This window comes from Dasypus novemcinctus, chromosome 1 (genome assembly GCF_030445035.2).
Source record: "Dasypus novemcinctus isolate mDasNov1 chromosome 1, mDasNov1.1.hap2, whole genome shotgun sequence".
NCBI classification, from domain to species: domain Eukaryota; kingdom Metazoa; phylum Chordata; class Mammalia; order Cingulata; family Dasypodidae; genus Dasypus; species Dasypus novemcinctus.
This window is the reverse complement of record NC_080673.1, coordinates 192,319,468-192,332,313: the sequence shown is the minus strand read 5'-3', so window position 1 is coordinate 192,332,313 and position 12,846 is coordinate 192,319,468.

Sequence of the window (12,846 nt, the reverse complement as noted above, 5' to 3'; positions counted from 1 at the left end):
ATCTCTTATTTGCATCTTTCCCTATCCAGACTGTCCTGGGCCATGATGTGAACCAATGTATATGAGGTGCAGAGGTGCCCAAAGATGTACTTACCAAATCCAATGGATGTGTCATGATGATGGGAACAAGTGTTGTTGGGGGGGGGGGGAGAGGGGGGGTGGGGGGGTGGGGTTGAATGGGACCTCACATATATATTTTTAATGTAATATTATTACAAAGTCAATAAAAAATAAAAAAATTAAAAAAAATAAAAAAAAAATAAAATAAAATAAAGTAAAATCCAGAGGCCTTAAAATGTCCTATAAGGGGGAAGCGGACTTGGCCCAGTGGTTAGGGCGTCCGTCTACCACATGGGAGGTCCACGGTTCAAACCCCGGGCCTCCTTGACCCGTGTGGAGCTGGCCCACGCGCAGTGCTGATGCGTGCAAGGAGTGCTGTGCTATGCAGGGGTGTCCCCTTATAGGGGAGTACCACGTGCAAGGAGTGCGCCCCGTAAGGAGAGCTGCCCAGCGCGAAAGAAAGTGCAGCCTGCCTAAGAATGGTGCCGCCCACACGGAGAGCTGACACAAGATGACGCAGCAAAAAGAAACACAGATTCCCGTGCTGCTAACAACAGAAGCGAACAAAGAAGACGCAGCAAATAGACACAGAGAACAGACAACCGGGGTGGGAGGGGGGAGGGGAGAGAAATAAATAAATAAATCTTTAAAAAAAAAAAAAAAAAAAAAAATAAAAGCCATTTTCAAGGCACCCTCAGCCAGCCAATTGAAACTTCATACACAAGCAGTGCAGACCGTTCAACATCACACAGTTTGCCAGTCAAAGTGGTGGGAACACCACCACGACCTTTTTTCCACATGACCAATATCTTCTAGCTCCTGATCCAAGATTCCTTTCACTTAGCAACTCCTCAGGACTTCTAGTCATCTGTCCATGATGACGAAGTCAACCTCCAGATTCTCAGGGAGCTGTGGTCTATCCCTGTCTTTCATCAAGCAAGTGAGGAGCTGAGGCTCAGTGGGGTAATGTAACTGCCCCAAGGTCTGCAAACTATGACACGGCAGAATTGGATTCAATGCAGCTGTGTCTGGTGACGCATGGACTCTCCACTCTCCTCTTTGTCACTCTGATGTCTTCTCAGTTCTAGAAGGCATTTTCTTCAGCCCTTTATAAAAATATAAAGAAAAGTAAGCTTGCCTTGCCTGTGCTGCTATTCCTTCCAGTATGAGACCCATACTCTCATCTCTATCACTCTAGGAATGCTCTGCCAAGCCACACAGCTCATGTACCCATCCACCACTCATATTGTGAATTTGGCCCCTGCAGCATTTTTTTTTTTAAGATTTATTTTTTATTTATTTCTCTCCCCTTCTCCCCTACCTGTTGTCTGCTCTCTGTGTCCATTCATTGGGTGTGTTCTTCTTTGTCCACTTGCATTCTTGCCACTATTGTTAAAGGAATTTTTCCCCTGACTTCCTCCTCAGATTGTGCATTGCTAGTGTCCTTTAAAGTCTATTTCATTTGGTAATAGAATAGCTACTCTGACATTGTTTTTTGTGTGTTTTTTTTTGTTGTTGTTGTTATTGCATGCATGGAATATCTTTTTCCAGCCTTTCACATTCAGTCTATTGGTATCCTTGGGTCTAAAGTGAATCTCTTGCAGACAGCATGCAGATGACTCATATTTTCTTATCCATTCCTCCAGTCTATGTCTTTTGATTGGGGAGTTTAATCCATTAACATTCAATGTTATTACTGTAAAGGCAGTTCTTTTATTTAAAATTTATTTCTCTCCCCTTCCCCTCCACCCCATTGCCTGCTCTCTTTGTCCATTCGCTGTGTGTTCTTCTGTGTCTGCTTGTATTCTTGTCAATGGCACTGAGAATCTGTGTCTCTTTTTATTGTGTCATCTTGCTGCGTCAGCTCTCCATGTGTATGATACCACTCCTGGGCAGGCTGCACTTTTTTTGTGTGGGGTGGCTCTCTGTGTGGGGCACACTCCTTGCACATGGGTCTCCTCTACGCAGGGACACCCCTTCATGGCACGACACTCCTTGTGCTCATCAGCACTGCACGTGGGCCAGCTCACCACATGAGTCAGGAGGCTCTGGGTTTGAACCTTGGACCTCCTATGTGGTAGGCAGACCCTCTATCAGTTGAGCCAAATCCACTTCCCCCATGCTGCATTTAAAGTCTACATGGCCACTACTAGTTACTCTGATCTAGTCATTCAAATATTTGGGAATCAACTACATTATGAGGGACAGATTTCACACTTTTCAAAGAGGAGATAAGACAGTCCCTACTCTAAGGACTGCTGGGTAATCTAGATTTCTGGCTAGAAGAAAATTTAAGCATCTTGGAGGAGGATCTTGTTTAAATAAGTAGCTTCCTGAGATGCTCAGCTGGTCAATAAAGATGGCAGTGTAATATGCTCCAGGGTATCATTCCTCCACAGAACCTTTAAACAATAAACAAAAACTGGCAGAACCATCTTCAAACTTAAACAAACAAAATAGCTAAAGGGCTGCAAAGTATTTAAAGGATTGCAGTAATTGAGCAAGTGCTGACTCAAGAAAACATAGCTGCAAAAAATGGTAGAAGAATTTGTGGAACTCTTGCTGACCGCTCCCCTGTTAGGTGTGGAGCCAGCCTGTATTCTATTGTAAGCACATGACCCTACTTGGGAGTGAATAGAGTAATCCCTAGTACATCCTGGGGTGCCTATAGGTACAAAACTATCAGGTGGCAGCCAGAAAGACTGAACCAGGAAACTCATATCTGGCTTTTCTTCCCAGAATTTGCCCTGTAGGCACAAGACAGCAAAATCAGTATAAGAAACAACTAAGCCAAAGCAGCCAAGGGCAAGGGATTACCTGCTTTATCATCATAATAAAGAGCACCCAGTGGGGAGCCAAAGTCTATTTCATAGAAAGTGGAGAGGGCATTCAAATTCCTGGAAGCCAGGAATTCCCAATGCCATGAGCAAGCACAAAGTCAAGGTAGGAGTCAGACTCAGAAAAGACAAAGAAGACTTTGCACCTTACATTCACCTTTAATTGGCCTTCTTGATAGGAGAACTGAACTCTGAAGGAAATCAACAGCCAAACCAGAATCGATTTGCCACAAAGATTGTGAAAGGTGTTTTTTTATGTTGATTTTTGTTGTTGTTATTTTTGTCACTCAAGGAAATCTATCATATTACCGGCTGTATGCTAATTTAAGGACGAGAGAGCTCAGAGATTAAATCCCAGATTTAACACTTTAAAATACTAAAATGTAGATCATGAAATAAAATATTACAATAAAAAAAGGAAACAATCATAGACAGACAGCCCCAGAATGCCATTCTTCAGGAAGAAAGCATCATTTTGATGATACCTTGATTTGGACTTCTCCTAACTTCAAAACTGTGGGCTAATATAAACTCCTGTTGGTTAAGTCAATCTATTGCATGGTGTTTGCTTGAGCAGTCAAGGAAACTAAAACAGATTTTGATACCAGGAGGGTAGGGTAGGGGTGCTGCTATTGCAAATACCAAAAATGTGGCAACAGCTTTGGAACTGGGTAATTTGTAGAGGCTGGAAGAATTGTGAGTTGTTGATAGAAGAAACCAAAACAGACTGTTGGTAGAAATATGAATGCTAAAGGTACATTCAATGAGGCCTTAGAAGGAAATGACAAATGTGCTATTGGAAACTGGAGGAAGAGTGGTCTGTGTTTAAAAGAGGCTGAGAACTTGACAAAATTGAGTTCTGATGTCAGATAGAAGGCAGGACTTGAAAACAATGAACTTGGACATTCAGCTGAGGAGATTTCCAAGCTAAATGTTGAAGCCTGGTTTCTCATTGAAGCTTATAGTGAAATGAGAGAGGAAAGAGTTAAGCTGAGACCTGAACTCCTGAGCATAAAGAAACTAGAAATTAATGGTTTGGAAAATTCTGAGCCTACCTAAATAATGTGTTCTAGAACAGGGCTAGAGGTAGCTTTACCAGGGCCCTCTCTGAGCTTCCAGAAAATGAGTCCCGAGAGACTTGGGCTCCATATGAGGGTTTAACTGAACCTGGGTCCAGTCAGCTATTGCAGGGGAAGTCAGAATTGGAAATGAAGTTATCCAGGAGGAAGGAACTGTAGAGAGTTCTATTGTCTGATGGTTTGGACCCCTGTGAACTACATGCAAAGCTGACAAGATTTTTGCAAAGTTTGCGTGAGTAGAACCATTGCCAGAATGGACTGCAAAGGACAGATAAGAGGCAAATTGAAGGAAAAAGGACTTCAGGGACAGAATCAAGGAAGCCAAGGTCTGGACCAAAGATATCTCCGTGCTCCAAGAGAAAAGGCCCACCCATGTGCATGAAAAGGATGGGTTTGCCTCTGTACTGGGATGTGCACAGGTCTTGTGCCCCATTCTTCAGAAACAGTGGGGCCTGTGTCCTAGAGTTTTTAGAGTGCCTGGCTGCCACTCCAATGCTTGAAGAGTGTTGTGCCTATACCTTAGCATTCACAGAGAGCCTGGTTGCCATCCTGATGCTGCATAGAGAGGGCAGGGCCTTTACCCCAGGGTTTGTGGAGAGATCAGCAATTATACAAACATTTAGAAGGAGTGTTGCTGCCATCCCATCAGACCCAGAAGACAATACTTGATCTGTAGATGACTCTCAGACCTTGAAACTGAATCGAATTTGCCTGGCTGGGTTTCAAAACTGTTTGGAACCTGTGACACCTTTTTTCCTTCCAAATTCTCCCTATTGGAATGAGAATGTCTATCCTATTCTTGTTCCACCATTCTCTATTGGAAATGGATAACTTATTTTCTAGTTCTCATAGGAACCCAGACAGAAAAGAATGTGCCCCAGGACAGAATACCCTTATAACTGATTTTTTTGTCTTTATTTATTTTTTTAATATTACATTCAAAAATTTTAAGGTCCCCATATACCCCACACCCCCTTCACTCCACTCTTTCCCCCATAACAACAATCTCCTCCATCATCATGAGACATTCATTGCATTTGGTGAATACATCTCTGAGCACCACTGCACCTCATGGTCAATGGTCCACATCATAGCCCGCACTCTCCCACGTTCCACCCAGTGGGCCACGGGAGGACATACAATGTCTGGTAACTGTCCCTGCAGCATCACCCAGGACAACTCCAAGTCCCAAAAACACCTCCACATCTCATCTCTTCCTCCCATTCCTCACCCCCAGCAGCCACCATGGCCACTTTCTCCACACCAATGTCACATTTTCTTCGATTGGTAATCACAATAGCTGATGAATAGAATATCAGTAAGTCCACTCTAATCCATACTCTATTCCTCCATCCTGTGGACCTTGGAATGGTTGTGTCCATTCCACATCTATATCAAGAGGGGGCTTAGATTCCACATGGATGCTGGATGCAATTCTCCTGCTTTCAGTTGTAGGCACTCTTGGCTCCCTGGTGTGGTGGTTGACCTTCTTCACCTCCATGTTAGATGAGTGGGATAAGTCCAATAAACCAGAGAGTAGGAGCTAAAGTCTGTTGAGGCTTAGGGTCTGGCTATCACATGGTCAGTCTAGAGATTCAGGTGCCCTGGGTATACATTAAACCCCAGCACCAACTGGTTCTGGTAAAAGTAACAGGAGAGGCTTGTGAACAAAGATCACATCTGAGTCCAGCTCCATCACACAGAAACACAAACTCCAAAGTAGGGCCAACTGACATGGCACTGAACTCCATCTGCTATGACCATAGAACCTGTGGGTCTCTGTAGCCTTCAGAAGAACCAATACCTGGGGTTGTATCTACTTTATCTGTCTCTGGGACTCTGCTGAGGTGTGCATAAGGGCAACCCCTCTAATAACCTCCCAGCTCTTTTTGGAGACTCATAGCCATATAAACTCATTTGTCCTTTCCATTTCCCCCTTTGATTCATGTCAAAAAGCATTTTTAACTCCTGATATTATATGTAGATTGAGATATACTGCTGGTCCGAGTTGACCCTTTTATTCAAGGTCATTTTCTAGTTACATCATCAGCTGGTACTTGGTAGTACTCACTTGGCCCCAGGGAGGCTCATCCCCGGGAGTCATGTCCCATGCTGGGGGGAAGGCAATGCATTTACATTGCTGAGTTTGGCTTTGAGACTGGCCACATTTGAGCAACACAGAGGCTCTCAGGAGGCAACTCTTAGGCACCCTGCAGCTCTAGGCCTTGTTCTTATTTCAGGTGCACAGGCTTACAAGCATAGTCATTAGTATCTAGGGCTCACTGTTGGACCTTCATTCTTTTTTGGTCTTTGCCATTGCACTTGGAGGATTGTTGCTGTTCCTTTAGGGACTGTGATAGAGCTCCCCTGGTTAAGAACTCAGCACTCCCTCAGTTGTTGTTTTTAATTGCCTTATAACTGATTTTGATGAGACTTTGTATTTAACATTCTTGCAAAATGAAATAAGGCTTTGATGATATTGGGATGAAATTAATGTATTTGCATGTAGAAAGTATGTGACCATTTGGGGTCCAGAGGGCAGAGTATGGTTGTTTGGAGCCCTGTAACCCAGAAAAAGTTGTTCTTAAACTTAATCCATTCCTTTGAGTGTGTACCCATTGTAAGTTGGATATTTTGAAGAGGTTACTTAGGTTAAGGTGTGGCCCAGGTTAATCAGGATGGATCTTAATCCTATTACTGGAATCCTTTATAAGCAGAATGAAATTCAGAGAGAAGAGAGAAAGCTAGAGTGAGCATTCAGAAGGTGAACACCAATGGAACCCTGAAGAGAAAGGAAAAGCCAGGAGTGACAGCCATGTGCCATATGACAGAGTTACTAAGGACTGAGAATCAGTGGTAGCCTGCCCTAGTCTTTGGGAAGAAAGCATTGTCTTGATGATGCTTTTATTTAGATTTCTCCTAGCCTCAAAACTGTGAGTCATTATATTGTCATTGTTTAAGTCAACCCATTGTATGGTACTTGCTTGAGTAGCCAAGAAAACTAAAACAGATTTTGCTCAGGGAGATAAGGAAAACACATAGAAAGAACTAAAGGATATCAGGAAAACAATGAATGAACATTCTGAGAATCTTAATAAAGAGACAGAAATTTTAAAGAGGAATCAAACAGAAATATTGCAATTGAAGACCACAATAAATGAAAAAAAAATTCCCTAGAGGGTTTCAAAATGAGATGGAATTGGGCAGAAGAATCACTAAACTTGAAGCCAAGAAAATTCACATGAATCAGGCTGAGGAGCAGAAAAAAAAAAGCTAAAAAAAGTGAAGAGATACTAAGAGACTGTGGGATAACATCAAGTATACCAACATAGGTATTATGGAGTCCCAGAAAGAGAAAGAAGAGAGAAAGAGGCAGAAGGAATAGTCATAGAAATAATTACAAAAATCTTCCCAATTTAATGAACGATATGAATATGCATGTTCAAGAAGCCCATTGAATCCCAAACAGGATAGTGCCAATGACATCCGCACCCAGATACAACATAATCAAACTGTCAAATGCTGAGGACAAGGAGAGAGTTTTGAAAGCTGTAAGAGAAAAGCAGCCAGTTATATACAAGGGAATCCCAATAAGATTAAATGCCAATTTCTTTTCAAAAACCATGGAGGCAAGAAGGCAGTGGGATGAAATATTTAAAATGCTGTAAGAAAACAATTGCAACCAAAAATTTTAAATCCAGTGAGACTTCCTTTGAAAAATGAGGGAGAAATTAAGACATTCACAGATAAACAGAAATTGAGGGAGTTCTTCACTACTGGATTAGCCCTAAAGCAATGTTAAAGGGAATTCTTCAGACTGAAAGGAAAGGACACTAGGCAGTGGACTGACATGGTATAAAGACACAAAGACCTGTGGTAAATGTAACCATATGGTAATTATAAATTCCAGTAGTATAGTATTGTATTTTTTTGGTATGTAACTACATTTGTTTCTTCTTACAGATTCTAAAATGCAAAGGCATAAAAAGTAATGACATATCCATGTATAACGATATACTTTTTAACAAGTACAACAAAAAGATGGGGGACTGGGATTTAGGAAAAAGTGTATGTGTGATTTGGCATCAAATCAAACATGTTTGTTATAGATTTAGGATGTTAGCCCCATGGCAACCACAAGAAACCAAAAAAATATACATATAGAAATAAGAGAAAAGAGACTCAAAATGGTACAAAAACCAATTAACTATGAAAATAAGCATTACTGGAAGAATTGAGGGACAAAAAGCTGTAAGACTTACCAAGGCCAAATAAGAAAATGACAGAAAACAGCTCTGAATTATCAAGTTACTTTAAATGTAAATGGATTAAAGTCTCTAATCAAAAGGCAGAGACTGGCAGAATGGATAAAAAAGAGTGACCCAACGATATGCTGTTTAAATAAGTCTCATCTTAAGTTCAAAGACACAAGTAGATTGAAAGTGAAAGGACAGAAAAAATATTCCATGCAAGTAGTAATTAAAGGAGAGCTGGGATAGCAATATTGATATCAAATAAAATAGACTTTAAGTAAAAAACTGTTATGAGGGACAAAGAAAGTCGCTATATACTGATAAAGGGGCCAGTTCAACAAGAAGACAGAGCAAATTATCTATCTATCAATCTATCATCTATCTATAAGATAGATGATTGATAGACAGATAGATAGATAGATAGATATACATATACCTATCCATGTAGGTGGTGGTTTCTTAAGCCTGATATCCAAAGCACAAGCAATGAAAGAAAAAAATTGGATAAATGGAACCTCCTCAAAATTAAACACTTTCGTGGTTCAAATGATTTTGTTAAGAAGGTGAAAAGCAGCCTACTCAATGGGAGAAAATTTCAGAAACCACATATCTGATAAGGGTTTATTTCCATGTTATATAAAGAGATCATACAACTCAATGATAAAAGGACAACCAATCCTGTTTTAAATTGGGCAAAAGACTTGAATAGATATTTTCCAAAGAGGAAATACAAATGAATAAAAAGCATATGAAAAGATGCTCAATATCACTAGCTATCAGGGAAATGCAGATTAAAACTACCAAGAGGGAAGTAGATGTGGCTCAAGTGATTGGGCTCCCATCTACCATGTAGGAGGCCCAGGGTTTGATTCCCAGGGCCTCCTGGTGAAGGCAAGCTGACCCACACAGTAAGCTGGCCTGAGCAGAGAGCAGGCCCATGTGGAGTACTAGTCTGAATGGAATGCTGACCCAAATAGAGTGCTGAACTTCATGGCATGCTGACCCATGCCAGAATGCTGGCCCACACCGAAAGCTGGCTCAGCAAGATCACACAACAAAAAGAGACACAGAGGAGAGACAATAAGAAATGCAGCAGACAGGGAGCTGAGGTGGTGCAAGAGATTGAACACCTCTCCCACTCCAGAAGGTCTCAGGATTGGTTCCCAGTGCCACCTGAAGAGAAGACAGGGAAGCAGACGTGGCTCAACTGATGGAGCATCTGTCTACCATATGGCAGGTCCAGGGTTCGATCCCCAGGGCCTCCTGACATAAGCTGGCCCATGTGCAGTGCTGCTGCACACAAGGAGAGCCATGCCACACAGGGGCATCCCTGCAAAGGGTTTTCCCATGCACAAGGAGTATGCTCCTCAAGGAGAGCCACCCTGTGTGAAAAAAGCACAGCCCACCCAGGAGTGGCACCACACACATAGAGAGCTGACACAGCAAGATGACACAACAAAAAAGAGATGCAGTTTCCCAGTGCTGCAGGATAATGCAAGCGGATGCAAAAGAACACACAGTGAATGGACACAGCAGATGATAGGGGGGAAAGAGAGAGGAATAAATAAAATAAATCTTTAAAAAAAAATAAAGAGAAGACAACAGACACAGAAGAACACATAGCGAAGTGACACAGAAAGCAGACAGTGACGGGGGGAAAAATAAATCTTTTAAAAAAATTACCATGAAGTATCACTTCATGCCCTACAGAATAGCCATTATTAAAAAAAAAATCCAGAAAACTACAATTGCTAGAGAGGATGTGGAAAAATAGGAACACTCCTTCACTGTTGGTAGGACTGTAAAATGGTGCAGTTTCTGTGGAAGACAGTTTGTCGGTTCCTCAGGAAGCTAAATATAGAACTTCCATCTGATCCAGCAATCCACTACTAGTAAAATATTCAGAAGAACTGAAAGCAAGGATGCAAACACCCCAATGTTTACATTATTTGCAATTGTTAGAAAATGGAAATGATTTATGTGTGCATCAACTGAAGAATGGATAAACAAAATATGGGGTATATACATATGATCAAATACTATTCAGCTATAAGAAGAAATGAAATCTTAAGCATCTGACAACATGGATGAACCTGGAGGACATTATGTTAAGTGAAGCAAACAAGGTACAAAAGGACATTTTATGATTTTGCTATTATGAACTAAACATAATGAGCAAACTCATGGAGTTAAACTATAGAGTATAGATTAGTAGGAGAAAGAATGTGAGTTGAGAAGTGGGGGCTGATGCTGAATGCATGCAGAATGTTTAATACAGTTGATTGCAAATATGTGAAAACTGATAGAGTTGATACAACACATTATAATGAGTATAACTAACTAACACTGTTGATTGATAAATGTGATTGTGGCTTAAAGGGGTAGTCTAGAGAGGTTAATGTTCATTGAAAGACAGCTAGAGGATAGTCTAGGGACTGTATCATACAGTGATTTCAGTGGTAGATGAGGATTGTGGTTAATATTACAAATATAAGAATGTTACTCAATTACAAGGTGTTAAGAATATGGTGACACATGGGAAAATACAACTAATGTAACTTATAAGCTATAGTTAGTAATATTGCAGTATTTTTGTAGCAAAGGCAAAAAAGGTACTTTATCAATGCTAAAGGTAAAATCATGAGATTTAATTTTATGAAATATGAATATGATCATGCATTTTTCTTCATTAACAAGAAGACCTTGATCATGTCATTTAACCGATCTGTGCTCACTTATTTATCTTTCGGAATACTGGAAAAACAATTGAGTTTGGCTTTAGGACTAAATATGATAACTGTGCCTGGACAGGATTTTTTAAAGTAATGATTCCATGATTTGTTAAGCTGCCTTTTGCCTTTAATTTATTTTTTGAAGTTGAAATAAAGTTTTAAAAAAAGAAATAGTACATTTGAATGATACTATAAATGAATGAGACGTAAGAGAAGAATATACAACACTTCACCAACAGCAGCAGAATACACATTCTTCTCTAGTGTACATAGTTCATTCTCCAAGATAGACAATATGTTAGGTCACAAAAAAGTCTCAATAAATTCAAGAATACTAAATTCATACTATGTAACTTCTCCAACCACAGTGGAATGAACCCAGAAATCAATGACAGAGGAAGAACAGGAAAGTTCACAAACATGTGGAAATTAAACAATGCACACTTAAACAATGAATGGAGCAAAGAAGAAATCACAAAGTAACTTAGGAAAAGTCTTGAGAAGAATGAAAATGAAAATACAGCAATCAAAATTTATGGGTTGCAGCAAAGGCAAAGTCAAAATGGAAATTTATAGCTCTAAATACTTTTATTAAAAAAAGAAGAAAGATCTAAAATCAGCAACCTAACCTCATACTTGGGAGACTAGAAATAGAGGAATCTGAAGCCAAGGTGAGTAGAAGAAAGAATATAATAAGATTAGAAAGAAGATAAATGAAATAGGGAGTAGAAAAATAAAAGACAGCTTTGTTCTTCAAGTTAGGCTGCCTAGAAGTCTTGTCTCATTTTCAAACTCTTCCAAAAAATTGAAGAAGAGGGAACACTCCCTGATTTTTTCTATAGTCCATTATCACCCTTAAACTAAAGCCAGATAAAGGTATTACACACCAAAACAAACAAAGAAACAAAAACCCAAAAAACAAACAGACCAATATTCCTTATGAATGCACAAATCCTCAGCAAAATACTGGCAAACTAAATCTACAGCATATTAAAAGAACTATATACCATAATCGAGTGGTATTTTTCCTGGCTATGCAAGGGTATTTAAACATAAGAAAATCATTTAATGTAATATACCACATTAACAGAATGAAGAGAATTAAAACAAACACATAATCATTTCCATCAATGCCAAAAGGCATTTGACAAAATCCAGGACCCCTTATTGATAAAAACAATTAGAAAACTAGGAATAGAAGGAAACTTCCTTAACATGATAAAGGGTATGTCTGAAGAATCCACTGCTAATGTCTTACTTAATGATGAAAGACTGAAAGCTTTCCTTCCAAGTTTTGGAAGAAAATAAAGATGCCTACTGTCACCACTGCTATTCAACATTAAGTTCTAGATAGAGCAATTAGTTAAAAAATAAAAATAAAATGCATCCACATTGGAAAGAAAGAAGTAAAACTTTCACTATTTGCACATGATCCTACATATAAAGTTCCCCTCAAAATCTTACAACAGAGAACTAGAGCTTATAAATAAATTCAGCAAAGTGGTGGGGTACAAGATCAACACCTAAAAATCAGTAGTGTTTATATATGCAAGCAATAAACAATTGGAAGAAAAAAATCATGAAAAATAATAATAACTAAAAGAATCAAATATCTAGGAATAAATTTAACCAAGGATGTAAAGGACATATACATGTAAAACTATACAACATTACTAAAAGAAATCAAAGGAGAACTAAATAAATGGAAGGGCATTATGGTTTGAAAGTTAAAATATTGTCAAGATGTGAATTCTATCCAAAATGATTTAGAGAATTAATGCAATTCCAATAAAAAATTCCAACAGCCTTCTTTGCAGATATGGAAAAGTCAATGATCAAATTTGTTTGAAATGATAAAGGACTCCAAATAGCCAAACCTACCTTA